We start from the raw sequence: 6,000 nt of genomic DNA, 5'->3' as shown, positions 1-6,000 counted from the left end.
AAAACTAGTAAAAAACCAAAACAATGTTCTCCACGGGAGAATTAAATAAAAATAATACCTTAAGCTATAAGCTATTTGTGAACTGGAAATTGTAGTTTACTGCTTAAGAATAATATTCTAGGTAAAGGGAACATTAAATGGACTATAACCACTAGCCACCGCAACTTAGGCCAGATTTTGCTTATGAAAACTGACAAACACTTCCAAATTTACACTGGAATATCCTTCCCATAACATATGTCCTGTAACTAAAAGCAGCACATTTAAATTCAAAGTGTTGCTTCAAGAAGCAATACCATTCAGGTGCTGTATCATTCACACATAACTTTACTAGCTGAAAGGAATGTGACTGCATAGCACTAATAAGTGCTATGTTTTAAAATTAACTTCAAGTCTGTTTTCATATTCACTACAATTATGACTAAGAAGAAAGTGAAAGGTCTCTGGGACCCTCTTTTTTTTTTTTTTGGTGTGTGGGTAAATAAAGATTTATCTCTTTGGATTGTTTTTATACATTAAAAGAAAATGTTTTTTTCAAAATCACATCAGCCCACAGACAACAGAAGGGATATAAATAAAACAAGCCTTGCAATTTTCATCTTTACATCTATACATTCATGTGTTATCAGGTAGAGAAAGACGGCAAAAATTAATTGGTCAAACCAAAAAGTTATTTCCTTCCGACGATACTTAAAAATAATGAACTAGCAGCAAGCAATTCTAGTACACTCACACAGTCTGCAACAAGCCACATAATGAAATCAGCCATGTAGGGAGAGGAGTGACATAGAATGAGCAATTAAAGGGTTCCACTGATAAAAAGTGAAAAAGTAAATAAAGAATTTAATTAGCATAAAATTTCCAGTTTCATTTCAAGTTCAAATGCAGTTAGAATTTTATGATTCCATTTAAAAATTGTTCAGAGAAATTTTTATTATCATGGATATTTACTTACCTTTTAAGCTTACTACTACCTAATTTCCCCTGTAATATATTTATGTCCATACTTTGCATTAGGACATAATAATGAAAATATTAAAAACTAGGAAAATAATAAAAAACTAAAAAAAGCACCTATACACAAAACAAGGAAATTGATTTTGATACAACTCTCAGATCTTAAAAAGGCAAGTGCATTTCAACAAGATAAACGACTTTAAATATTTGAGAGCAAACAGTTCTGATAAACACCAATGATCCCATGCATTACTCTCACAAAATATTTTAAAATAAAACTGACAATATCATGAATAATTTGAAACAGCTAATTTTGTAAGAACTCGTGTGATAGCGCACAAGATGAAAGTGAAGAACTGCAGTACAGTTCTCTAGAGGGCTCCTATTGTTGCACATGACATAGTATCTAGGGTGCCTAAAAATACTTTAAGCATTGTCCTAAAGTTTGGCAATACTTTAAAAAAAAAAACCCAATGTGTATTATCAGAAGATTTCTCAAAGATAATCAGATCTTAAAAACATTAAAATCAAATTATAATCTGCATAAGGTTTTTAACTCAAATCTCTGTAGTGATTCAGAATAATCTTTCTATAAAATGTCTAATCAAAGTGACACTGCCTATGCTGATTTTGCAATTTAAGAACATATGCTAGGCAAGTGCTTCTACTGGAGGCCTGTATGCAAGGCAGGTTTGAAAAAAATCTTTGATTAACTAAACAACTCTAGCACGAACCAATAAGGTTGCATGAAAATACACAGAATTCCTTAAACTGTGGAGATAGGATATACCTATAAGCTCCCATTACACACACAGGAGACTACAACCTGATGTTAATTAAACATCACACCCTTCAGAAATCTATATAGTAACCAGAAAATAAAACTAAGGCTTTCTTTACTCAAATCTGTCTGCTGTGTGACTGTATTTACACTGCCCACGGCTTCAAAAATTTACCACGAGCACTATGAATATAAAACCGCAAATAACTGCCGCATCAAATCAGAACTGTCAAAATATTTCTCAATGCCAGCAGTTTACAATTAAGCATTTCAGTACATCTGTGCTGTAACTAAGCTGCAGTACTGTAGCAAATAACGTATAAGTCTTTACTAAAGTGTTAAAATCACAAAATCATTTTGACCCCTAACACACTGCCTGAATTGCTATGTCTGTGAAATTTCATTTTTACAGGTTTACATACCATTCAGCAAAAATCACAAGCTAACTAGGTAAAAACAGCTAGAAAAGCAGAATATAGAAATATTAAATATCCATGTAATCACCTATCCTAATATCAAAATCAAGGGCAACAGACACTTAATTAGTATGTTTAATTCACTGAACGCAAGATTAGATTGATGCATATCCAAAAATGCTATTGCAATGCTTTTTTAAAGGACAGTATAAATGTCATAATAACATTATCTTTAGATATTGCTGAACACAAGACTTTCCCTGAGGTGTAAACATCAAATAACTTGAACAGCTTTACACATCAGCCCCATTAAACAGTTTATTACAACACTACATCTATTGTAATCAAAGTGGTGCTGTTTACAGACATTATCATATGAACATTTTTAACAAGAACATACTACTATAAAAACAAGCATTTACTTGACATTTTCCAATTGCTTGCACATTATAATGGCCAAAAAGTATATAACCAGTAATAAAGTTGCAAAAGCTATAACTTTTTAAATCACACAGGTTTTCTTCAAATAAAAACAGTTAAGCAACATAAAAAATAAAAGTAGAGCTACTGGTTACCATTTATGCAGATTTGCTTTATTCAGATCTATTCCTGTTCATTTTATCCATGAATCCTTACAGGTTCAGTTCAATCACAAGAAGCAAACTGCTGGACAAGCGTCATGTTTCCCTCATGAAGACTGTTTGTGTCTTGGAAGGTGTTCCTCTTCCTTCAGCTGTAATGTGTCAAAATTTGTGATGTAGATTTTGCTATTCCCCATAATACACAGAAAAACGCTGGCTTAACTATACATACACAAGTCGTGCATCTACTTCACTGTTACGTATTCTAACACAAAATAAGAATAACTGAAACAGTAGCTGCCTTTGTGGTGGAGAAATGCTCCCAATTTATATAATAATTAGACATTCTGATTTCATTTTTCTTGGATATTATTGTTTTATAAATTTAATGACTGAAACAGAAGTGAAAATATAACAGCTACTGTTTCTGTGATGAAAACATTTATAAGTCATTTTCTAAAGTATGCATACTACAAAAATAAATGAAAGATGCTTGAACGATTTAATGTGATTATTTTTCATTCAGCCACATACCAATTCTATAGAACACATTAACAATTAAATGTGAACTGAATATAAATGCAATAAATTAGTTTACAAATTAGTTGTATTTGACAGCATACAGGAACTTCTGAAATGTTATCAATCAAAAGGTCCTCCATGTTACAATACTTATAAATAAAATTTATAAATATATAGCTTAGTATGCACATTTAAATAAATATAACATCCACATACAAATCTTTAGACATAATACAAATTTAAAACATTTACTTTCACTCTATTCCACCTATATTTAAATACCTAATGTAGTATATAAACTAACCAAAACAAGCTAATTAGAAATCTACAATGATAAATTTTACTGAAAACTCACAAAGAAAAAATAACCAATTAATCTGATAAACTAAAATTTTAAGAATACATAAATATGCAAACTTCAAGTAGGGATTCACAAAAGACATTCAATTAACTGGGATATAAGCGATCAGTGAAACATCAGTGAATTTAAAATATAAATTCGAAGAGAGCATTTCAATAAGATGATATAGTAAGAGGCAAAAGAGCACAGTTTTGAGTGATATTTTGCCATAAAATTAAGAAATATTCTTGCTCTACAATTAAGAGTAATTAATACTGTTAAAACTATAATTTCATCATTTATGTCCTTTCCACTAGCTTTAAGAATTTTAAGAGCATCAGTACACACACATGTAATGTTCACACTGCCTAGCGGTAAAACCTAAACTGCAACTGCAAAAAGAAAAAACAGTGCTAATATCCTGGACTTCTTCTTTTAAGTGATTTCTATTTGCCCACGTTCTTCAAAAAGATACTTAAGCCATTTCTAATGTCACCTGTTACTGTACCCTTATCTCATTGTTGATGAACCTTTTGGTGGAATTATTTTATGAAGAAAAAATCTAGAAAGGCTGCTTTTATGTTTTATTTTTATTTGCAATGCACTTTGAAAACTACTATCACAGTATTAAAGAGACAAGGAATATGAAAAAATGGATTACTGAAAAAGTCACAAATCTAACTGAAAAAAAAAATGTTATCTCCCTGGCGTGTTACTTATTTTTATTTTTGTTATGCTTGGAGGGATAAGTCATTAAAAGAGAAAATTAATTTAATGTCACAGTGAGCAAAACAAAAATACCCAACCCTCCCAAAAAACATATGGTATACATTGCAATGTTATATCATTCATCACTCCAATGGAGAATTTTACTACTTTTAATGTAGAAAATCCTGTTCATGAAATTACAACACATTGTTATCCAGGACGAATGAACTCATCTTTTGCATGATTTATACTTTTAGAGTAAGATCTTCACTATTAATAAGTCTCTCATTTTCACCATACAGACATAAAATCTGGGGAATACTCTGACAGTTTTTATTTCTATTTCTAAACACTTCACAGTTATCCATTTTGGAAATACAAAATTTACAATCTCAAACGGAAGCAAATTTGAAGGCAATACAACCCATTTCCAATAATCCAATTCCATATTATTATAGTCTTAAATTTCTAAGTAGACATCTACATAAACAAAGATATCAAAAAGAAGCTTAAAAGCGACAAATACATCCAATGCTCTTGTTTTCAGAATACCATTTGGTCAAATCTCTTCATGTCAAAGCCACACAATTACTTGCTTTAGCTATCAGTTATAAAAGGGAGATCTATGTTAACAGTTGTTAAGCAACTAAGTCAACAAATGGAACCTGAACCTCCTCAATGAAGTCTGTAAAGTGAGCACTAAATAAGATTTCAATACAGAGAGGCACCTGCATTTTCAGATAAACATGAGATTAAGTCAATACTAACAAATCAAATTGTAAGTTTTCTGTCAGAAACTATCTAACCAAATTTGTTAGCATCAGTATCTTAAACTCATGGCAAACCCAACCTTTAAGTAAAGATTCAAATGTATATTTGACATGGCTCTTCTGTAAGTTTTCACATTAATAACTGAATTTAATAACTGTAATACTTTAGAGATGTGCTTGTATTAACTCAGTAAAATAAAATTCACTTTTATCTCAAAATTTCTCCTTAATGAGAGGAATGGAGATGGGCTTAAGCAAAAGAAATAGAAGTATCTTAAGTTAAATCTTTTTGAAAATCAAAAGTCCCTCCTGCATTGACAGGAATATATCACACAAAATTCTGTTTACTGTATATGTTTACAAAAAATTCCCTTAGTACCCAAACATTTTGTATTTTCATCTTTCAACCTTTAAATATAGTACTTACCTCATTTTAACTAACCCTTTTATTACACTATAAAATCTTTACATGATTATTGTTATAGGCAGTTCACTAAAGAGTAGGAAGGAATAAACTTCACGACAAACAAAACTCAGCTTTGCCCTTAAAATTTCACAAAATGGACATTTCAAATGTTTATGTGATTTAAAATTCACTGCGAGAGTTAAAATACGCTACTGCAGATAGCAAATGAGTAAATTTGGATAGTGCGGCAAACTTAGCACTTGTTGGTTATCAGATTTTTGTTAAACAATGCTAACTAGTCATTCAAAACATTATTCATTCAAAACAACCTAATTTACAAATTAAAACAATGGTAATAAATTTCATACTAAGATGATGGTGAGAGAGCAATGTGACTCACATTGGCACTGATTTGTTTTTTTAAGAGGGAACATTAATTATTTGTAAACAACCATATTCTTAAACCACAGTGAGCAAAGGCACACTATACAGTCATTCAAGGGATCACTTCCTACCCTC

General features: G+C 30.8%; 1 protein-coding gene across 4 annotated transcripts in view; it reads right to left on the bottom strand.

The window, feature by feature from the left end:
* Positions 1–460: 460 nt before the first annotated feature.
* Positions 461–6,000, bottom strand: part of CPSF6 (cleavage and polyadenylation specific factor 6) — a 30,885-nt gene continuing 25,345 nt past the window's right edge. For all 4 annotated transcript variants that reach the window (XM_054580085.1, XM_054580086.1, XM_054580087.1 and 1 more), the window contains one exon: positions 461–2,887. The gene's annotated coding sequence lies outside the window, so the exon portion shown is untranslated. The remainder of the gene's footprint in view (positions 2,888–6,000) is intronic.

This window comes from Pteronotus mesoamericanus, unplaced genomic scaffold (genome assembly GCF_021234165.1).
Source record: "Pteronotus mesoamericanus isolate MK-2021 breed Mesoamerican mustached bat unplaced genomic scaffold, CSHL_Meso_final contig_56, whole genome shotgun sequence".
Taxonomy (NCBI): domain Eukaryota; kingdom Metazoa; phylum Chordata; class Mammalia; order Chiroptera; family Mormoopidae; genus Pteronotus; species Pteronotus mesoamericanus.
Note: the sequence above shows the minus strand (reverse complement) of the source record. Positions and strands in the feature narration are given on the sequence as shown.